At 41.5% G+C, this 24,478-nt stretch overlaps 1 long non-coding RNA gene across 1 annotated transcript in view; it reads left to right on the top strand.

Moving 5' to 3' along the window:
- Window positions 1-1,013: 1,013 nt before the first annotated feature.
- LOC138797181 (uncharacterized) overlaps window positions 1,014-24,478 on the top strand; it is a 32,549-nt gene continuing 9,084 nt past the window's right edge. Inside the window, exon 1 of the long non-coding RNA XR_011363899.1 lies at window positions 1,014-1,105. This is a non-coding gene — a long non-coding RNA (uncharacterized lncRNA). The remainder of the gene's footprint in view (window positions 1,106-24,478) is intronic.

Genomic DNA, 24,478 nt, shown 5'->3' with positions numbered 1-24,478 from the left:
CTTTATTCATTATCATTAGAAAGGAGCAGGCCATCCGGGGGCGGATTGGCGCTATGGGGACAGGCAGTGCTCCTAACTGGTGTCCCAATGCTCTTAATGGACTGTGGAGCACACGACTAACTGCACTGGAATGGTTCAGAGGAAGAAGGTAAGAGACATGCCTTCTTTCTTGGCATCTCCTGTGCAATAGGGGGCTATCAGCAGGTTAGATTTGTCTAACATGCTGATACTTCCCCTATAATGGTATATAGAGCTGCATTCTGTAATTGTGCAGCTTAGCATAACCACAGGGTCAGCCACTATGGTTCTATACTGTATTTGTATTTCCATGTACCATTCATATTGTATTAAAAACTGGTATCTTTCCTATTACTTTACAGCCTGACTTTGTACATGTTATTTTTCCATAAATTATTCATACTTGTACTTTATCACATATATATTGCGCCTCTGTTCTGTAATGCTGCAGTATAATAGCATGCATCGTCCTATTTGTTCCTCGGCTTCACCATAATCCTACGCCTAGTTAATAAAGCAACAAACTTCTACCCAGTTTCTTATATTGGCTAGCAGGAATTTGTTTAACTGCCTGTCAAGCTCCACATAGACCCAAGTGGTACGTGAAATTGAGGTAAGACAACAGATAATACAGAAAGAGACAACATTTTATGTTCTCTCACTATTAAGGCCACTGATAGTGACAAGTAAGAAAATGAGCACATGGCAACACTTTAAAGTGATATTGTCACACACCCGTATGTGTGGTTTCCCGCACCATCTACAAGCTTAGATGCTGCACATTTAAAGGACAACTCCAGCGCTGATTAAAAAATAAATAAATAAATAAATTGTAAACATAGTTTTCACATTTGCCATCCCTCCTAAATCTGTCTCTGTTTCAATTTCCAGCTGTTTGCAGGTCCCTGAAGCTCTAGTCGGTGTCTTCATTTTTTCTTCACTTCCTGATTTGGGCTTTCCCATGATGCACTTTGTCTCCTGTGATGTCTAACTGACTCTGTAGAACTGTTAGACCAGCTTCCCTATTGATGATGTCATTGTCCCAAAAATGGCTGCCACAGAAAAGCCTGGGGTTAACAGTCATTAGGTAAGAATGAGTTTACTTTACTTTCTGGTGGGGGGTTGAGGGGGGGGGGAAAGATGGGGAAGAGGGGCAGATAGGTGATTGAAGCATATTACAAAGTTATATAACTTTTTAATGTGTTTCGATTACTGGAGAAAAGATTTTCACTGGAGTTGTCCTTTAATATATACCTGTATAACACTCGTCTGTGTCTTCTTTCTGTTCTAAAATCACTTCATTTTTTGATGGACAGTGGCACCTAGACAGGGCTTCATGGCAGTTGGGCCCCCTCTCCTATATGAACAGTGTCATCCAGACGAGGCTTCATGGCAGTTAGACTCCATCACCTGGTTTTATAGAGTGCCCAGTTGCCATGAAGCCCCACCTAGGTGCCACTGTCCATGAAAAAATTAAGCAATTTTAAAGCAGAAAGAGGACACAGCAGGGGCGTAGCTAGGGGTTCAGCCTAGGGGGGGCGAGTGAGCCTCAGTGGGCCCCCAACCAATTACAGTATGTTACCCATAAGGAACCTCAGCAGATGACAATGCTTTCCGAATAATATAGGGTATTTTCTACAACATTATTCGTAGTGAACAGAGACTGAGAACAGTGGAAAAGACTTTCTACATCTCATATATGTAACCATGTAAAAAATAAAGGGGTTATCCAGCATTGCTAAAACATAGCTGCTTTTTTTCCAGAAACAGCGCCACTCTCCTCCAAAGCTTCGATGTGGTAGTGCAGCTCAGTTCCACTAAAAGAGATTACAACAAGTTGTAATACCACAAACAACATAGAGGAAGCTGTGGTGCTGTTTCTGTTTTCTATCTAGCCGTCCATCCATTCTTCTATCTCTTTTTTTCATATCTACCTGTCTAATATCTATTGGGCAGCATGAGGACTACACCATAGCTGATGGTCAATGACCAAATTAGCAACATCCGCAGGGTATACCCGCAGTATTAATAGAGTAAATGTATAGTATAAATGCTGGGTAATAATAAATAGTCCCATGCAGTTCAAGGCAACTATTTTAAATAACCTGTATACAAAAAAGCCAGACTGCAACATAACTAAAAGGAATAATTAATATAAATCCATAGAAACAATACATGAAAAATGTAGGAGAAATCAGCCCAGATAATCATGGTGTACAGGGTATATGAGAGCAGCCAATTTATGCCTCCATGTAGTATTTAGACCCAATTTTAGCCCTCATATAGTTTGCAGGGTCCCTCTATGCTCTCAAATTGTAAAAAGCCCACCATCTATATCCTAACATAGTAGATTATCCCCCCTTGTTCATCCATATAAAAGATAGACCCTTCCTGTGCTTCCCCATATAGTATTGAGGTCCCTCTGTAGTTAGGCCTTCTGTGCCCCAATATAGTTATTATTTTCCTCTGTTTCCATGTAGTACTAGTTAGGGCCCTCTGTGCCCTCATATAGAAGTTAGCTACCCCTTTGCGCATCTATCTAGTATTTAGACCTCCATGTAGTATCCTCCATGTAGGCATTCCCTCCAGCACTATCTCATCTAGGTAATCCCCCTGGTATGTATTCCCCATGTGGCCACCCCCTTTCCCAGCAGTAATCTACCTGGTAATGCTCCTGGTGGTTAGACACCCCCACCACCACCACTGTAAGTAGACTGTACTGTACCTCCAAATTAGGTATCTCCTTTTAAGTTAGCCAGGACATCCCATACCCCAACCCCCATATATGAAATCCTTCCTAGGAGTTAGCCCCACCCACCCACATAGGTCTCCTCCTCTATAACTAAGGGGAAAAAAGCCATACTTACCTGCTGTGCGGTTGCAGTACTGTAGTCTTCTGATGTCAACTCTCTCCCTGCTCTGTGAGCACACAAGTGACATCATCTATGTCCCACAGCTGTAAGAGAGGGAACGGCCTCTTGTGGCCACAACAGTGATTGGCAGGGTGGAGAGCCAATGCTCTCCTCTCCTTGTCAATCACCCTGCTGTATTCAACTGTATCTTCTCCTCGCATACAAGCGCATACAGCTAAATAGTCAGACAAAACATTCGGTAGCCGTGTGGGCCTCCCTGGAGCACTAAATGATGGCCAGGGGCCACCTACAGCCAATAAACATTTGTTAAGTCTGTCTGCAAAAGCAATAGCTTTTGCGGTCAGCATTAACTGGCGAAATCTTCAGTGGGCCCCCTGCCTGTGTGGGCCCAGGAGCATCCGCCCCCTCTGCCCCCACCAAATTACGCTACTGGGACACAGACAAGTGTTATACATGTATATGCTGTGGCCAACCGCACATAGAGTAAGAGGGGTGACAATATCACTTTAAGGCATACAGTGGGAGACAGAGAAAATCATCTTCTAGGAGAATTGCCACTGAAAATGGCTAGTGATAGCATGGATACAGCTGTTATTTTTTTTTTAGAGTGTGTCTGCTCTGCAATTCTTTTCCACTAGATAAGTCAGGAGAAAGCAAATCAGGAGAGATGTGCCCATCATGCTTGTTTCTATATTCTTATGTTCTATATTCTCATGATGGTGAAATTCTTTTCATACGTGAAGTTGGTCACAAGATATATGACACTCTCAAACTCATCTCATCATTCCTATAAGGTATGCTTCCACACCAGGTTTTGGCCATATTTTTGGATCCCAGTCATTTTAAGGCAGTGTATGCAGTGTATTCACACAACTACCACTATAAAGAAAAATATTGACCAAAATACAGATGGTAGTATCACATGCCGTGGCGAGCACAAGACACATCTGTGGTGTCCTACCACAGGTGTTGCTATTGGTTACACCCTTCGTAAAAGCCTGTACTTATTGTTAATCAGTGGTGATGAAGGTAGTGATAAAGTTTTGCCACTAGATGTCGCTATTGTGAGTATGTGTACTTAGATTCTGCATGGCTGAAGTATGTAAAGGGTTATTGTTTATTTGTGTGTCACATGGTTCTATGAACCTATAGGAGTCTTTTCTTCTACTATCCTATCACCTCTCACTTTACTTCTTCTAATGCACTCTTTACCCACTCAAAGCGCTCTTTAGATATGCTGGGGAAGGAAGTCACATGGGTAAAGGAAGTGTATGAGTCTTTTGTGTTGGACGTTGTAGAGGAAGGATGCAAGCTAGCAAGCTCTCTACAGTGGTCCTTCTGGGCCCTGGCCCTCTGCCAGGTCCCCTGCCTTTAGTGTAGTCTTAGTCAGATCCCCATATGGCTCGGAAGCAAGACAAGACACAGCTAACAGTTTCTCCTCAGCTTATGCTACAAAACACTATGCAGTGTTAAACTCCTACAGGAGAGAACAAGTTAGAGATCATCTGAACCCATGTTGTGGACTAGGAGAGTCACAGTGCAGGACAGTATCCACAGACAGCAGTAAGCTAGGAACTGATCCAGATAGAGTTCCTAGGCTCTTAGCAACTTTGCTCTATCTCGCAGCACAGTTGTCAGCAGGGAACCCTCAGCATTCTGCTTATCCAAGGTAACAAGGTCTGGGGCCTTGTGTCACCCTCAGAGGACGGTACAGCTGACACTGGTGGGCATTAGATGGTACGAAAACCCAAAGGACAAAACACGGGCACAAGGTATTCTCTTCTTCTTCTAAGTATTCTTCTAACTCATCCTCCAACATCCTGGCAGAGCACAGTACTTCTTGGGTCGGGACTCTCACAACATCCTCCTCTCTGCTCCTCTGATTCTCTGTATGTTTTCTACAAACTACTCAATCAGCACGACTGTACTCTCCACTATACTCCCCTATAATCACAGAACTGGATCCTGTATTATCAAGTGTTCTACCGTGCGTACTATCAAGTGTCTTATCAAGTGCTTTCTCAAGAGAAACGTACCCTATCAAGGGAAAGCTGTATATTTTGTTGTACACCAGAACTTTTCAAGTAAACAACAGATTATTTATGGTAAAGAGACTCTGTGATTCGTCTCCCCACACCGACATATTATACACTACAGCCTTTCTGTGGGTGGCGATACCGATAGTCCAGGAGGGTCACTACACCACTCTGGCCCACTGTGATAACATCCCAAGGAACCCCGAAGCAACCCAGCAGGTCACTGTCCACAGGGGAACAAGGTGTAACCGGCCCTTTAAAACAAAAGCAGGTGTGCCACCATACCTGTGTGCCCAATCGGCACTGGCGTCACAACACAACATCTCAGGGACCAGCTACATCTCAGCCAACCATCACAGGAATGGCGTCACACTCTACCACCTAGCAAGTGTCCGGCCGTTCCTCCAACATAACTCCTCGGGGGCACACCACACATCACTTGGTGCAAAACATTACAGACAAATGTGAAACCCCCCTGCACAAACCCATTCCTGATCGTGAGTAAAAGCAGGCTTTGGGAGGTTACACTGCAATGGCTTCCCCAGCATCCGTGTGTTGTAATGCGCAAGCGCCAATTACGCCACTTACGTGTCACACACATCATGCAATGTGTCAAAGAGTAATCCATATCACCAGCTAAAAGTAAGCGCACAAGCACTACAACCCATACGTTATTTAAAGGGCCATACTAATTATCTAATCAAGATCCCAAAAAATTTTTAGAAACAGTGATTGGTACTATTGTCTTGCTTATGACTGCAGAGTCTTATTTCATATTGTGCTGATTTCATGCCATTAGTCTTATAACAGGTGCTCACTCATAGAATGGTGCTGGCTCACGTCCGTTATATTGTAATGGATTTTTAATGAAGTTAAATAAAATTCAAGTTTTACTGTGAGTGCCCTACCAAATATCTCTTGTTGTTAACTTGTATACTAGTCAAGATCAAAGTAGACATCTAAAAGCCAGCACTATAAAACGATCGCATAGTATAGAAGGATCCACAATGTACAACAGCCTGTGCATTCGCATTATTAATTATTATTAAAAACATACACAATGATCAAACCCATTATTATGCACATGTGCAGTTCAGACACATCAAAACGCGATATGAAGCAATGTATAGATGGACCAAAAAGCTTAACCCTAAAGGTTGTTTGACAGTAGGAGTTGCAGTGCTGGCATATATATAAAACATACAACAATACCTAGACATTGCATATCAAACAGCCTATTTAGGCACAGCCAGCATGAGGATTATCACATCTCCCATACAGAGGTTGCCACATCACCCCATACAACACATAGTACAATGCCACCGGAAAAAAAATTGCATGGCAAAAACCTACAGCATGTGAACATGTACTTGCTATATTATGCTGAAACGATACAAAAAGTATAATGAGAAATAAGGAGGTAGATGCAACTAGTGCATAGGTAAATAAGATCAAGTAAATAGGTTAAAGGTTCCTATACAAAAACCAGGGACACAGTGCCAAATGCCTCTCCTCCGGCCAGAAATATCAGGGAGAGACAGCATAGACAGGCAGGGCCGAAAATTCAAAATCTATATATACCATAAAATTATTTACACATTTTTTTAATTATATATAGTTGTAACCATCCAGTCCATATATGTGAACTGGAGTCAAAAGTAGGGAGATATTAATTCAACAAGTTCTTTTTAAAGACATATGAGGCAAAAAGTCAAAGAGAAATCCAATTCTTCCACTTCTCATTTTCTAGAGTGTTCAAGGGAAAAAAAACCTAGTTCTTCTAGTCTTATTAAAGCAATGAGGAGAGGGACCAAGGTAGCAGGGGGACACTTTGAACATGTAACCAGATGCAATATTCCGCTGCTTGCTTTTACTCCTGATCGGGAACAGGCCAGGGCGGCATCCTGAGGATACAGTAGGACAGGAGAGCCAGAGAGTACAATGTTGGATAACTGATCTGAAAACTGACAGCACTGATATATGCATGTCTGTGCTGCCAGTTTTTATGGAAGCACAAAGGAAACAAGGATCATTGTGTTGTGTAAACGAGTGCTGATCTCGCTTATCGTCACTCATTTTCATCCTTGCATGGCCCTATGATGGGCCATCTAAAAAGACTACAGACAAGGCACCTGTCATTTCACCATTTTAATTTTTGGACTGCTATCGATCACAACTATTAAAGGATTACATGACCAACACCAGCGTGAACACTGATGTCAGTTATTAGCAGTGAGTGTTAGCTGCTAATAGCAGCTGGACCTCACTAGGTATGCTATGTGCTTCTTTCCTGACCACATGTCATCCCTGAGGAAGCCGCTGGGCGGCGGAACGCGCGGGGTGACTCTTGCCTATCTGACCTACTTTCCATATCTTTTAGGACTGTATATGGTGATCGTTTTCATTTTCTCATTTCATGTATACACCATTATGGTGATGTTATATGTCACAGGGATCCTGCTTAGGCAGTTTTGTTAGACTTAAACATAGTTCATACAGTCCAGGGTCAGTGTGGTTGATTAGACCTTGCTGGAACACCGGCAGGTCTCATGTTGACATTTTAAGTGTTTTTAATGTAGGGTAGTGTTTGGGGTTTGTCTCCCTTATTCCTTTACTCCTGCATAATTGATTGGATGGCATCTTTTGTATATTTTGTATTCTCGATAATGTTATAATAAAGTATTTTTGTGATGTGCTACCTTTTTGTGCATATGCTTTTGTCTCTTTGGGGGGTTACGTGTTATTTATATGCATCGGTTTAGCACTCCTTAATTATAGCGGTGCCCACTAATTTTGTATATATACCATTGGACAGAGGAAGACTGGAAAAAAGTGTTGTGGACGGATGAATCCAAGTTTGAGGTGTTTGGATCACAAAGAAGAACGTTTGTGAGACGCAGAACAAATGAAAAGATGCTGGAAGAATGCCTGACGCCATCTGTTAAGCATGGTGGAGGTAATGTGATGGTCTGAGGTTGCTTTGGTGCTGGTAAGGTGGGACATTTGTACAGGGTTAGGCTGGGTTCACACTACGTATATTTCAGTCAGTATTGTGGTCCTCATATTGCAACCAAAACCAGGAGTGGATTAAAAACACAGAAAGGATCTGTCCACACAATGTTGAAATTGAGTAGATGGCCGCCATATAACTGTAAATAACTGCCATTATTTCAATATAACAGCCGTTGTTTTAAAATAACAGCATATGTTTGCCATTAAATGGCGGCCATCCACTCAATTTCAACATTGTGCGAACAGATACTTTCTGTGTTTTCAATCCACTCCTGGTTTTGGTTGCAATATGAGGACCACAATACTGACTGAAATATACGTAGTGTGAACCCAGCCTAAAAGGGATTCTGAATAAGGCTATCACTCAATTTTGCAACGCCATGCCATACCCAGTGGACAGCGCTTGATTGGAGCCAATTTCATCCTACAACAGGACAATGACCCTAAACACACCTCCAAATTGTGCAAGAACTATTTACAGCAGAAGCAGCAGCTGGTATTCTATCGGTAATGGAGTGGCCAGAGCAGTCACCAGATCTGAACCCCATTGAGCTGTTGAGGGAGCAGCATGACCGTATGGTACGCCAGAAGTGCCCATCCAACCAATCCAACCAATCCAACTTGTGGGAGCTGCTTCTAGAAGCGTGGGGTGCAATTTCTCCAGCTTACCTCAACAGATTAATAGCTAGAATGCCAAAGGTGTGCAATGCTGTAATTACTGCAAAAGGTGGATTCTTTGACGAAAGAAAAGTTTGATGTAAAAACAATGTTATTTCAAATACAAATCATTATTTCCAACCTTGTCAATGTCTTGACTCTATTTTCTATTCATTTCACAACGTATGGTGGTGAATAAGTGTGACTTTTCATGGAAAACACAAAATTGGGTGACCCCAAACTTTTGAACGGTAGTGTGCATGTGTGTATATATATATATATATATATATATATATATATATATATATATATATATATATATGAGATATATATATGAATGTTAGAATCATGAAAAGTAAGTGAGTGGCTTCTTTCAAAACTTGTATTTAACAATACTCAGACTGGATAATGACTAAACTCAAAAGAGCCAATAAAAGTGCCATAAAAAGTTTAAACCATTTCAAGTAGTTAAACAATATTTTACTGTTCACACACCAATAATGCCCACAACTCATCTCCATATGCAGCAAACTTTAATTTAAAAAATTTAAAATCACATCTATCAAATTCTGTTTCATGCCATCTTTCTAGCATTCATTTGTATATCAGTGGCAGGCAAATGATAATACCAAAGCCTCGTAATAAACAAAAGAGAGCCAAACGCAACTCAGTAAAATATAGGAATAAAACACAAAATCTTCCCAAATAAGACAATGTATGGAGATTAAAGTGTACCTACAGTGATTTTTGATAAATGGCTATCATGCAGCACTGTGCACGGAAGTCATTTTTGTATTCCCTAGACGACCCCTGACTTAAATGTACGTTCTTGCCGCCTGTCACCAGACAACCCTGGACATACATTTATGTCCTGGGTGTCTAAGGTGCTTCGAAGCGTGCTCCGGAGCGTAGCACGCTTCATAGCAGGTAGCAATCAGTAGGCAGGCCCTCACCATTAATTAAAGGCTGCACCAATCGGGCTGCATCCTGTCATTAACCCCTTAAACACCGCAATGACTTACAGATCGGAACCCCTGCAGTGCCACAGGCAGGCTCAATGAGCAGAGCGCCTATTACACTGATCAATGCTATGCCTATGTCATAGCAATGATCAGTGTATGCAATCTAAATAAAAGTTAAAAGCACCTCCCTATCCCATTATACAAATAAAACCTATAAAAATAAATAAATAAACATATTATATACTGTGGCGTGCATAATTGTCCGATCTATTAAAATATAATAATCGTCATCCCGTATGGCGAACGGCGTAAACGAAAAGAGCGGGAAAAAAGCGCCAGAATTAACATTTTTTTGTTACATTATATATAAAAAAAATTATTAAAAGTGATCAAAATGTCCGATCTACACAAATATGGTATTAATGAAAAGTAGAGATCACAATAGGGCCAATTTCTTAATAATAGCAAAAAAAAAAAAAAAACATTAGAAAATCTGTGTAAACCTGCATATGGTTTTGTTCGGATTGACCTATAGAATAATGGTATCATGTCGCTTTTACTGCATTACATAGACACAGGAACCCCCCAAAAGTTACCATATTGCATTTAAATTACCTATTTATATTTTCTTAAATAATATTTTGGGGGTTCTGTCATATATGTTATGGTAGAATGAAGTACACCTGTTCCTGAAAAAACAAGCCCTTGCATGACCCTGTAGATGGAAAAATAAAAGTGCTGAAGCTCTTAGAAGGGGAGGAGGAAAAAATGCAAAAATGAAAATTGGCACAGTCCTTTTTGTCATTTTGGGCTTGGTCCTCAAAGGGTTAATATACATCTATTTGAATTTGGCAACAGAATAGGTTTCCAATTAGCCAATCTCCCTGCTCCCTGCCACATCCAACCAGATGAAACAAGCACCACACTGTCTTCATAACTCCAGTTTCTAGCACAACATGGATTAAAGGTGCTGGGTCTCAGGCTTGACACAAAAGCTATGGGGACACATCAGGAACCTCATTTTGTGAGGTATAGCTGGCTGCACCAGAGAGAAAAGATGCTTAGAAACCTATTCCAGTGCCTAATTTTTCACAAAACTACCCATTATTTAAGATGAAAGTACATTACATCAAACAGTTCAGTTGTATAATGTTTGCAGAGTTCCTCATGTTAGTCACTATCCATTAAAACCAACAAAATATTACAATACATTACATTTGAGATTTTTATACCTTTCATTACTATGGCACATTCTCCTTCAGTACACTGTAAGGCTATGTTCACACTTTGTTCACACGGCCGTAGTTTTGAGGGGTGCAACATAGCCTTATTTTCAATGGGATCCCGGCCGGAGCGTACACACATCGTATACGCTCCGGCCGGGATCACATGCGGCGGCGGAAAAAACTGACATGTCAGTTTTCTGCGGCCGGAATTCAGTGAATTCCGGCCGCAGAAAGACCTGTCAGTTCACACAGTGAAGCGAGCGGCTCCGGTCGCTTGCTTTACTGTGTGCTATGGGAAGCTCTGATACTATCAGAGCTCCGCAGCCGGAAAGATCACCCGGTCGGTACTTAAGTACTGGCCGGGATGATCCGGGCTGAGACCGGCCATTCTGTGACCCGGCCGGCGTCACGGAACGGCCAGGTGTTCACGTTGTGTGAACATAGCCTAATAGTGGACAATAGACAGATTAGGGTACAGATAACGTAGTTAGGACAAGTTAGTCAGAACAAATCGATGCAATTAAATGAACAAAGAACATCGCCATAATTAACCAGAAGGAGAATGAAGTTAAAAGTCGCCTTAAACATGCACAAAGGCTCAGCTACAGGGTGACTACTATTTCACTAACACCTATATCCCCACCAAAATTAATCCATATAGACTATTTTAATTAATCTAATATACTTTATTGAAAACCTATCCACATAAAAACATTTAAAATATACACCCCTAAAAACAACAGATGCCAGGCCATTCTTATCCACATATAAATAGTCAATACATGGGGTAAAACAGCAAGCAAGTATATAACATTAACGAAAAACAATCACTACTATGATATAAATAAAGTACATATAGTGCCAGACAGAAAAGTCACCAAAGATTTTTTCACTATACAGTGTGTGCAGAATTATTAGGCAAGTTGTATTTGAGAGGATTCTTTTTATTACTGAACAACAACTATGTTATTAATCAACCCAAAAGACTTATAAATATCAATGCTTAATATTTTGGGAAGTTGGAGTGTTTTTTTTAAAGATTTGGATCTTAAGGCCGAAACGATATCGGTCGTATTGAGCCGTTACGGACGATAATTGTCTTGTGTAATAGAAGGCAACGATCAGCCGACATGAATGATGTCGGCTGATCGTTGCAGTCATTCGTCTTTCAACATGTTGAAAGACAAACAATTAATATAGCAACAATCTGCTGCCATTGCTGCATGAAATAGGAGCGGCAGCAGCAGTCCGCTGCTATCGCCTATAGGCTGCCCTGGAGATCAAGCAATCACTCAGGCAGCCCCCTCTGTACTCACCCGCTCGCTGCCATCGCGTGTAATAGCGCCGGCAGCAAGCGGGTAACGAGGAGCAAGTGCTATTTGCTACTCTCCGTCCCCCTGTGTAATAGGGGCTTTACACACTGCAGTACATAAGGGGTTAAGCAAAAGGTAGTCTGCTCCTGCACCCATGTATTTAACCTTAAGGGCTCCTAATGGCCCCTTATAGGTAAAAACAGTGGACTGTGATAGCAAGCATAGCAAGGGGAATTGCTTTGCCAGTCACTCTTGTGGCTGTAGCCAGGATATATACGCGCAGTGCTTTGTGTTGTGCGTAGGGGAGGGGGGCCTCTTACAGTTTTTTTGCTATGGGTCCCCATGAATCCTAGCTACACGCCTGCCCAGGTGCATAGAAACTTAGTGGCACACCTGTGCTGGGACACTACATTTGGATTTGCACATTCATGTCTCTATAGCTCTAGCTGAGGCTAATTCCCTCACCTGTGCATTGCTGGGGAGACTTCCCTTTCCTCTCCTGTAAATCTGGCAAGGACGGGACCTTCGCTCTAACCTTCCTGGGCACCTAATGTATCTGCAAGCCAAATTTGGGGTCAAACAGTTTAGGCATTCGGAAGTCTATAGAGGACAGACGGACATTCATTTTTATTATATAGATGATAAGAAAATTCATGTCTCTATAGCTCTAGCTGAGGCTAATTCCCTCACCTGTGCATTGCTGGGGAGACTTCCCTTTCCTCTCCTGTAAATCTGGCAAGGACAGGACCTTCGCTCTAACCTTCCTGGGCACCTAATGTATCTGCAAGCCAAATTTGGGGTCAAACAGTTTAGGCATTCGGAAGTCTATAGAGGACAGACGGACATTCATTTTTATTATATAGATGATAAGAAAATTGCCCTAACTCAAGGAGTATTCCCAATGCACAAACAATATACAGTCCAAAACTAATTAAGCTCGGCTACATTTATCTACTTTTGTGTGATATTTAGCATTTCACCAGATCTTGCAGTTTGCAATAAATTATGCATACATATTATAAACATTGATGTTACATTTGCAGTTGTGCAAATGTTTCCTCTTTCCAAATGTTATATGAAATGTCAGAGTTTTTTTTCCTTCTGAACATAGCTGCGTAGGTTGACGCTTCTATTTCTGAATCTTCTTGTAAAGGGCCCTGACCTCTAATTAGCAAGCATCCCACTACCAACACAAATGAGTCTCACTTTGGCTTCTGAACAAAGGACACTGGGAAGTAAATGTAGCTCTATGCTACATCTGGTGTATAAATGTATATGGATTATTATGAATTACATTTCTGCTATATTTACTTCACATGTAAAATTGAGGATCAAGGGTACCTTCTGTACCCCAATGTAGGGTCCATGCATATGGAATTGCTGCATTAATGGACCCCAAATTAATAAAAATTCAAAAATTCAACTGTCACAGTAAGGCTATGTTCACACAATGACAAAAAAGAGAACGAGCGTCTGCCTTTTCTACTTAAAAAGTACGTTGTCCAGTATTGTCCCAATTTAATGCATTAAAGTTAACGGAATGACGGACATCCAAAATACACAGTGTAAAAAATGACAGACATTGTCTGTGCAGACGTCAAAATAATGATCATAATTATTTTTGGACGTCTTTTGCAAACAGTGCACGTTATTTTTTAGTTGTTCCCACACAGTTTTTTTATTCACCGTCCTTTAACCATTTTTACTATTAAATTCAATGGACTTTTCAATTAAAGTCACACCCAAAGTCCAAACTAGAATAATGTGCCAACAGCCATCATTACACTGACAGGCGGTCAAACAGCAAAATGATGTCTGTTATTTCAACCTCAAAATGACAGATGCCATTTCAAACAGACAGGAATAACCAGTGTCTGAACATAGCCTAATGCAGATCTGAAGTCAAACAAAAAACATCAAAGCAGCAATATAAATATATTTGACCCACAAGGTTCGAGTTATGTAGTCCATGGGGAAGTCAAAGGCAGAAATAGGCCATCATCACATATGTAAAATATTTATAGAGACCGTCACCAGCATTGTCTTGAGGACCTATTATTTCACAGGGCAAAAGGAATCATATGATAACCCAATTTTCTAGAAAAAAAAAATGTCCTGACAAGTTGTGCCAGCCATAACTCAGTACACTAAAAACTGTACATGAGGACCTTCCCAAATAATACTAAAAGAAGAAAGCCTACTCTATAAAACTCTAACTGCACAAGGAACCCAATATCTTTATCAGGGCCATATACAGCCCTAAGCACTTGGACTCAATATAATCCATTAGGGCATTTCCACAAATGTTTTTTTTTTTTTTTTGCATGCAGATTTGTCACACATACACAGTATCACAAGTTAAGTGCAGATTTTGATTTTAGATTCACCTTGGATCTCATCACTATACACAGAAACAGTAAAACAAATTACAAATCTATAACACAATCAAGGGCTGTGGCTGCAAATCTGCAGGTAAATTTTCCATTAGTTCTGATTCATGTGGATTAAAAATGAGTAAGCATGTTTATCCGAGCTTACAACTCGCTCGAGCTTTGGGCTAATCAAGAGGGGTCTATCTTTGAGTGAGTACCGCGTAGTGCTTGAGTAATATGCTAAGTCTCCTCCCTGCAAGTTTCACAACTTAAAGCGACTCTGTACCCACAATCTGACCCCCCCAAACCGCTTGTACCTTCGGATAGCTGCTTTTAATCCAAGATCTGTCCTGGGGTCCGTTTGGCAGGTGATGCAGTTATTGTCCTAAAAAACAACTTTTAAACTTGTGGCCCCATGCCCAACGAGCGTGGCCTAGATTGTGTATGCATTAGGCTGGCACACCCTCTCCGCCCCTCCTCCCCACCCTCTTCCTCATTAGAAATGCTACAGGCAGATTGTCTCCTGTGTAAACACTGCACAGGTGCCTTAACGATCCAGCCCATGTTCAGTATTCACACAGCTGACGAATAGTAGGCAAACTGCCTGGAGCATTCCTAATGATGAGGAGGGCAGGGAGGAGGGACAGAGAGGTTGTGCCAGCCTAATGCATACACAATCTAGGCCCCAGCCATAGGGCACGAAGCTGCAAGTTTAAAAGTTGTTTTTTATGACATTAACTGCATCACCTGCCAAACGGACCACAATCTTGGATTAAAAGTAGCTATCTGAAGGTACAAGCAGTTTGGGGGGTCAGATTGTGGGTACAGAGTTGGTTTAAGGGTAGCTTCACACATACAGGATTTGCAGCAGATTTGATGGTGCAAATTTGATGCTGTGTTCAGTTATTTAGATCAAATCTGCTGCGGATCCGCACCATCAAATCCGCTGCGATACGGTATGTGTGAAGCTACCCTAATAAAAAAACAAATACATATACAGGGAAGGGGCAGGAAAACCATGCTAGGCTGCAGAGATGTTGGCTGGTGGAAAGGCAGTGATTGGCTGGCCACATCAGGTGACCTGGATGCATTTTTTTAGCTGACAGGAAGAGATTGTGGAGTAGGGAGAGAGCTAGTGTAGGGGGTTGGGGTGCCTTTACACAGAGAAATTTATCTGACAGATTTTTGAAGCCAAAGCCAGGAACAGACTATAACCAGAGAAGAGGTCATAAAGGAAAGACAGAGATTTCTCCTCTTTTCAAATCTATTTCTGGCTTTGGCTTTAAAAATCTGTCAAATAAATCTCTCTGTGTAAAGGCAGCCTTAGTTGTACTAATTAGTTAGGTGAGTAGCTTATAAAGACCCAAAAGTTCTTTTCAGGACTACTACTCTCAAAGTGGGACCCCCGGAAAACAATTTGTCATACAGTAAACCAGTGTGATACAGTATACTATTAGTGGTATAATAATAATCATACACACTTCTAAAAGCCAGTTCCCTAGTGCTGGTGTTAAGACAACATATATCCGTTTTATATACTACCTTGATTTGGACTTTATTATAGTATGTTTTTTATCAGTTCCCTTATTCCGTGGCAAAACCAGCGTGTATATGGTGTATATACTACACTAAATTGTGCTTTAATGTAGTGCGCTTTTCTAAGCAAGCCAGTTCCCTTTTTCCAGTTTAAAAACTGCAATATATATATATATATATATATATATATATATATATATATATATTGCTAATTTGGGCTTTATTATAGTATTTTTTTGTAAACAGGCCAGTTCCCTTGTTCCAGTTTGTATATATCATGCTGAGTTGTGCTTTATTATATTACACTTTTACAAACAAGGCAGTTCCTTGTTCTGGTGTAAAACCAGCAATATATACAGTGCATATACTAAGCTGAATTGTGCTTTATTATACACTAAACAAGCCAGTGCCCTTGTTCCGGTTAGAAAAAACTATGTGTATGCAGTGGATATACTATGCTGAACTGTGCTTTAATATAGTATGCTTTTACAAATAAACCAGTCCCCATGCACTCCCGATGCAGGCACGCGTCGGAAAACGGGTTTCTTCCAGCAGCGCAGTTGATTGCATTTGCAATCAACTGCACTGCTGGAAGAAATCTCGCATGTGCCTGTCAGCGTTTTTTAAGGGTGCCTTCACACCTACCGGATCTGCGGCGGATTTTCTGCTGCGGATCCGCAGCGGATCCGCAGCAAATTTGACGAAATGAATGAACACAGCATTAAATCCGCACTGTAAAATCCGCTGCGGATACGGTGTGTGTGAAAGCACCCTTACAGCGTATCCTGCCTCCCACTAAAGATTATAGTTACCCTTTAAACAGTCTGGTCATACCATGCAACATGGGCAAGAATAGCGGTAAGAGACAATGACATGGATGGCGGATAACGCATTAAGTAATTTTTAACCGCCCAGTCTTCTGCACTGTCCAGTCTCCTTAGCCAAGGGGCTGGAAGTGTCAATCCTCCATCTGATTATCCCAACTGGCCCACTCAGGTCTCTTGTCTGATTCAAAAGCAATGCTTTAGTTGCACCAGAGGAGTTTGTATGCACTGATGCCCAAAGCTATCAGCTTCCTCTGTCTTAGGGTGAGGAGGAGTATGATGACAATAAGACACAGTTGTCAATCAGTAAGGCAGGTGGCATTAAGCAAGGTGGACAAGCAGAGTAAGGAATTGGAAGAGGAGAGGATGGATGACAAAAAGACTGCCCCGACCAGGGTAGCTGGCTAGCCAACCCGACACAGTCGTTCAGAGGGAGAGGGATCTGCAGCACCGCTACAGGCTGGCAGTGATGTGGCCAGAGGGAGAAGGTGGGCTAAACCAAGTGGCCCTGCAATTGCTCCCTGTAGCAGCCCTTGTCAGAAAGCTTCCATGTAGAGGGGTCAGTCATTCTTGGTCTGGAGTTTTTTAAAAGAAAGTGCCGAGGACAGATGCATTGTGTTTTAATGTGTGCCTTTGCAAGATCAGCAGGGGAACCACCACTAGCACTCTGACCACCACCAGAATGATCCAGCACATGTAAGTTAAGCATGTGACTAGGTGAAACGATAGGGCACAGATACTCCAGTTTGGCACAGGTTGCAAGTTTAAAAGTAGTTTTTTAGGACAATAACTGCATCCCCTGCCAAACAGACCCCAGGACAGATCTTGGATTAAAAGCAGCTATCCGATGGTACAAGTGGTTTGGGGGGTCAGATTGTGGGTACAGACTCGCTTTAATTGCCTTCTAGAACCAGTTACCAGTGATATACCAGGATGTGAATCATTGTTGAAGTTATTTAAAAATAAGTGACATTTTACCGCAAAACTCAATATAGATTTAAAATCAGTGCCTTTGATTTAATAAAGATAACCATAATTGGCCACTGTTTTTTTCCAAAGTTAAAATTCGCTTTACAGTGTAAAAGTGACAGCAATCGGCTGAGAATCGGGAAAATGCCTGATCCTCGGCTAATCGTCTGTTTAGAGCAGTCTTTAAAAACTTAATGTTGTTGGCCACACGTTGTCCAGTTTAAACAGGGTAATGTGTGGCCGATAATGATGAAGGGAAACGGACGGGTATCAGTGTGCTGTAAAATGCCAGCTATTCCTGAATCTTATAGTTCCCAGAGTGTTTTGTGCGCTGCTGTATTACACAGGGAATACCTTTGAGAATCGCCTATACCACTGGAGCTCTGGGGAGCTCAGCACAACCACAATAGTCAACACACAGAAATTTTAAAGAAGCATTTTCTGTCAATTGTTCATGGACTATTAAAAGGGTTATTCAGGCTTAGAAAAATTGTCAAAAACAGCATCACTCTTGTCTTCAGTTTGGGTGTGGTTTTGCAGTTCAGTTCCATTGACGTGAAAGTTGCTGAATTGTAACACCACAATGCAACCCAAGGACAGGGATGGTGCTGTTTTTCTAATAAAGTAGCTGTGTTTTTCTAATCCTGGACACCCCCTTTAAGGAATTTAACAAGAATTAAAAAATAAACAACATATGACCTTACTTCTAATCCAAGGGTCTTCCTTAGACAGTGTTCACATCTTTGTTGGAGGCTCTGTTTGGAGCATCCATAACATATTCTGTCAAATTCTTCCCAACAAAACAAAAGGCACTAAAATGTAACCCAAAAAACCTCATTATTAGTCAATGGGATTTATCAGGTGCAGTTGGTGACCGTGATGGGACCGATCCGTCACAGGTCTAATAACAGTTTTGTAATCCTATACTAAACCAGAAAAAAACTAAATACACAATGCAGATGTGTACAAAGTTGTCACAGTACTAGGCCATAATAACAAACCGAGAAGCACATATGCAAATGATATGGACATAAGGTTAGCCGCTATTCCTCTTTCACTAAGGCTCTATACTGAACGTAATTATTAGCAAATTGATATAAATTGCATATAATGAGCTGTGAGCTCCGGTAACGTGCAAAAAATATTACTCTACAAATAATAAAATTGTTAATCTATATCAGCTACAGTGATTATCCAGCCCTCATTAGTATAACCTAATGAACAAGATTATACAAGAAAGCAGATGGTTCCTCCAAGGGAGAATTTCAAGACTTGTGCTCTCAGTATGTTTTCTACTCCATGGAATTAAACTATTGGACAAAAAGTTTTTAGCTTTCAATGTTGCAGAACCCAGCACTCATACAATGGTAAAGCAAAGTTTTTTTATTGTTCTATAAACCAAAAGTAATTCATAAGAATATGTTTTTCTGTGTTATGAGTTATATTCAGTCCTCTTTAAGGTTACTTAAAAAGAATGTTAGTGCTGATCAAGAATAAAACTGGGTCGAACAACTGTCTGTTAATTTCTGTCTGTTATTGGCAAAACATACATCTTAACAGGGACTGCATATAAAATATATATCCAGGGCATCTGTTTTTAGTGGCCAATTGAGAACTTTGCGTGTTCCTTTCTTCAATGTATATTTTTATTTGTTCTTAACCCCTTCAAGACCAAGCCTATTTGCACCTAAAAGACCAGCCTCATTTTTCAAAATCTGACCTGTCTAACTTTATGCGCTTATAGCTCAGTGATGCTTTAACATATGCTAGCGATTCTGAGACTGTTTTTTCATCACATATTGCACTTTAAATAAGCGGCCAAATTTGGTCACTACTTTGTGTGTTTTTTGTGAAAAACATCAAAATATCATGAAAAATTAAAAAAATTAGCATTTTATGAACTTTGAAATTCTCTGCTTCTAAAAAGAAAGTCGTATCACATAAATTAGTTACTAAGTCACATTACCGATATGTCCTTTATTCTGGCTTCATTTCATAAACATATTTTACTTTTTTAGGGTGTTACAGGACTTAGAAAATTTTTTTAGGGACCAGTTCTTTTTTTAAGATGATTTAGGAGGTTTGTATACTGAAGACCCGCATAAGTGACCCCATTTTGGAAACTACACACCTTAAGAATTAATCTAGGGGTATAATGAACATTTTAACCCTACAGGGGCTAGAGGAAAGTATTCACAATTAGGCCGTAAAAAATTGAAAAATTAAAATTTTCCAATAATATATACATTTAGATTAAAGTTTCTCATTTTTAAAAGGAACATAAGAGAAAAAGCACCCCAAAATTTGTAATGCTGGTTCTCTTGAGTACAACGGTACCCCATATGTGGGTGTAAACCACTGTATGGGCACACAGCAGGGCTCAGAAGGAAGGGAGCGCCAATTAGCTTTTCCATTGCAGATTTTGCTGAAGAAGTTTCCGAGCGCCAGGTGCATTTGCAGAGCCCCTGTAGTGTCAGCAGAGAGAAAAAACCCCCATGAGTCACCCCATTTTGGAAAGTACACCCCTCAAAGAATTCATCTTGGGGTAGGATGAGCATTTTGACCGCACAGGTGTTAGAGGAAAGTATTCAAAATTAGACAGTAAAAATGAAAAACTCGAATTTTTCCAATAATATGTTTGTTTAGTTTGAAATTTCTCAATTTCACGAGGAACAAGAGAAAAAAAGTACCCCAAAATTTGTAACGCAGGTTCTCCTGAGTAAAAAGGTACCTCATATGTGGGCATAAACCACTGCATGGGCACACAGCGGGGCTCAGAAGGAAAGGAGCGCCAATTAGCTTTTTCAATGCAGATTTTGCTTAAGAAGTTTCTGAGCGCCAGGTGCGTTTGCAGTGCCCCTGTAGTGCCAGCAGAGTAAAATCTCGCTATAAGTCACCCCATTTTGGAAAGTGCACCCCTCAAGGAATTCATTTTGGGGTGTGGTGAGCATTTTGACCCCACAGGTATTAGAGGAAAGTATTCAAAAGTAGACAGTAAAAATGAAAACTCTAATTTTTCCAATAATATGTTCCTTTAGTTTTAAATTTCTCAATTTCACAAGGAAAAGGAGAGAAAATTCACCCCAAAATCTGTAACGCATGTTCTCCTGAGTAGAACGGTACTCCATATGTGGGCATAAACCACTGTATGGGCACACAGCTGGGCTCAGAAGGGAAGAAGCGCCAATTAACATTTTCCGTGCAGATTTTTCTGAAGAAGTTTCTGAGCTCCAAGTGCATTTGCAGTGCCCCTGTAGTGTCTACAGAATAAAACCCCCCAAAAGTCACCCCATTTTGGAAAGTACACCCCTCAAAGAATTCATCTTGGGGTAGGATGAGCATTTTGACCCCACAGGTATTAGAGAAAAGTATTCAAAATTGGCCAGTAATAATGAAAAACTCGATTTTTTTTTTCCAATAATATGTTGGTTTAGTTTGAAATTTCTAAATTTCACAAGGTTAGAGGCAACCTGGGGTGGTTACAAGAAACTTGGGTTAGTTACAGGCAACCTGGGGTGGTTAGAGGCAACCTGGGCTGGTTACGGGCAACGTGGGGTGGATACGGACAACCTGCTGTGGTTACAGACAATCAAGGGTGGTTACAGGCAACCTGCTGTGGTTATGGGAAGCATGGGGTGGTTACGGGCAACATGGGGTGGATACAGACAACCTGCTGTGGTTAGAGACAATCTGGGGTGGTTACGGATAAACTGAAGTCCTTATAGGTAATCTGCGGTGGGTACCTGTAATCTGGCGTGGTTTCGGGCAATTTGGGGTGGTTAGAGGCAAGGTGCGGTGGTCAGAGGCGACGTGCGGTGGTCAGAGGCAAGGTGCTTTGGTCAGAGGCGACGTGCGGTGGTTAGAGGCAACCTGCGGTGGTCAGAGGCAACCTGCGGTGGTTGCGTGCAATCTGGGGGGTTACATGTAATCTGGCATGATTACGGTCAAGCTGGGGTGGTTATGCGCAACCTGCGGTGGTTACAGGCAACCTGGGGGGGGGGGGTTACAGACAATCTAGGATTGTTACGGATAAACTGAAGTGCTTATAGGTAATCTGGGGTGGGTACATGTAATTTGGGGTGGTTACAGGCGATCTGGAAGGGGTCACTGGAAACGTGCGGTGGTTGCGGTCAACGTGCGGTGGTTACGGGTAATCTGGGGAGGGGTTAGGGGTAATTTGGGAGTAAAATGCAATTATTACTATAATAAAAAGTGTGTGTTTAATTTTTTTGTATGTTTGTCACTTTTTGTACTTTGCACATTCATTTTCACTGTATTACTATGATTACTGTGATATTTTCTATCACATTAATCATAGTTCAGTGACAGAGACCAAATTGGTCTCTGTCACTTAAAATTTTCAGAGTTGGCTGGTTGTGGAGCGCATGCGCACTTCATAACCAGCCAGGACGCCGAGGAGGAAGGACCTACCAGGATCAGGTGAGTATATGGGGTAGGGGGGGGGGTGACTAGGGGGGTGGGGGGCAACTTGGGGGACGGACACATCACTTTTTATCCCCTGTCACCAATCATTTATGATCATTTAGGTCTGTTCACAGTGATGGCGGTGGCCATCTTGGATCAGATGGCCGCCGCGGGGAGGGGGGTTAGTGACTGGGGCACTAGGGGGGCTGATCTGGGGTCTGATTTTACTTATTTAATCTCCCCCCACCATGGATTCACCGTGGGGGGAGATGAAATACAGCGGCGGCACCGGCCCATTAGTGACCGCCGTATCGGCGGTCACTAAGGGGTTAATGAGGGTCGGCTGCGGGATCGCAGCTGATTCTCATTACCTCCAGTGCTGCAGTCAGATGAGAGCGGGATCGCTATTCTTGCAGCGATCCTGCTCTCATCATTAACCCAGTCAGAGCAGGAACGTATATATACATTCCTACTGCACGGGGTATGTGCAATAGGAACGTATATATACATGTTACTGACGTGAAGGGGTTAAGAATACACAATGGGGGAGATTTATCAAACATGGTGTAAAGTGAAACTGGCTCAGTTGCCCCTAGCAACCAGATTCCACCTTTCATTCCTCACAGACTCTTTGGAAAATGAAAGGAGGAATCTGATTGGTTGCTAGGGGCAACTGAGCCAGTTTCACTTTACACCATATTTGATACATCTCCCTCAATGCCTTTATTGGTAACTAGAGATGATCGAGTAGGTATTTGATCAAATACTACGCTATTCGAAATACTCGTTTTTGATTGAGCATCGGTCCGAATACTCAGTAAAAATTACATTTCCCTCCCAGCTTTTTCCGACCAATAACTATGCAGGGGGGATGTTAAAGGCCCTAGGAGCACGCTGACATCGCAAGAACAGCGTCTACATTCATTGGCTGGCTTACTCATGTGACCTCCGAAGTAAAAACACTTGGGACTTCCTGCTCTTTGTCAGATGCCATGTTGGACCTAAACAGAGAGAGAGGCTGCTGCAGGGAAAGGGAGGTTTTGGCTGATTTTAGTCAGGAAAGACCCCACAAGCCCTTGTTAGGGCTACTAGAAGACACAGCACAGTATATTCCGTTTGGGAATCGTCCGGCATCCTGCACAGCAGCTGCTGCATTCAGACAGACAGGCAGCTGGTGTGTATTCTGAATGAGCTGCAATGGGTTTAGTTTCTCCTACAGTCTAACTGTTACAGGACAATCTAAGGGATAATTTTTTTGGAGTAGGTAGAGTGTGAATTTAACTGATTGTAACAAGGCAAGACCCCACAAGCCTTTAAAGCGGTACTAAAATACACAGCATAGTGTTACATCTGGATATACAGTGAATAGGCTACCTGTACAACATATATCTATATTCATACAAAAGGGAAAAAAGGCTACTGTATACGCCAGTGTTTGCTTAGCTGCTGTTAGCTACAAATTTTCCCAGTGCAGTACATAGCGCTCTGCGAACAATAAAAAACAAAAAAAAAAAGAAAGAAAAGAAAGAAAGAAAGGGCTACGTATCTGCCGGCATTATACGTCCACTTTTCTACCTATACTGTATACGCCAGTTTTTGCTTAGCTGCTGTTAGCTACAAATTGTCCCAGTGCAGTACATAGCGCTCTGTGAACAATAAAAAAACAAAACCGCAATCAATATTGTTACACCGTGTACACTACAGAACTCTTAAAGTTGCAATACATAAAACTTCAGTCAAATCTGTAATAAAAGTGCCATAAAAAAGTGATATGGTGTATGACAGGGCTGAGCTAGTGATATGGTGTGTGACGGGGCTGGGCTAAGGAGGAATTCACATGGGGCAGATTACATGCAAAAATTTCAAGGGAAGGGGAAAAAATTACTGTGGATACTGTATCCAAGTTAATCAGAACAAACCGCACAAGGAGTAATTTGTGGAGAAGCAGTGAGAGTCACATGATGCTGGGATTGTTACCCTCAAATTCAAAAAGTAGACAGAGGCCACAAAGTATCTGGCATACAATACTCCAAACAGTACAGAGACAGGCCTTAAAACTTCCAGAACAAGGTAATTTGGAGAGATGAGACCAAAATCTAACTTTTTGGCCACAACTATAAATGTTACATTTAGAAAGGTGTCAACAAGGACTATGATGAAAGGAACCCCATTCTTACTGTAAAGCACGGAGGTGGATCACTGGTGTTTTGGGGATGTGTGAGCTACAAAGGCACAGGAAAGTTTAAGGAAAGATG

The sequence above is a fragment of the Dendropsophus ebraccatus genome, chromosome 1 (assembly GCF_027789765.1).
Source record: "Dendropsophus ebraccatus isolate aDenEbr1 chromosome 1, aDenEbr1.pat, whole genome shotgun sequence".
NCBI classification, from domain to species: Eukaryota; Metazoa; Chordata; class Amphibia; order Anura; family Hylidae; genus Dendropsophus; species Dendropsophus ebraccatus.
Note: the sequence above shows the minus strand (reverse complement) of the source record. Positions and strands in the feature narration are given on the sequence as shown.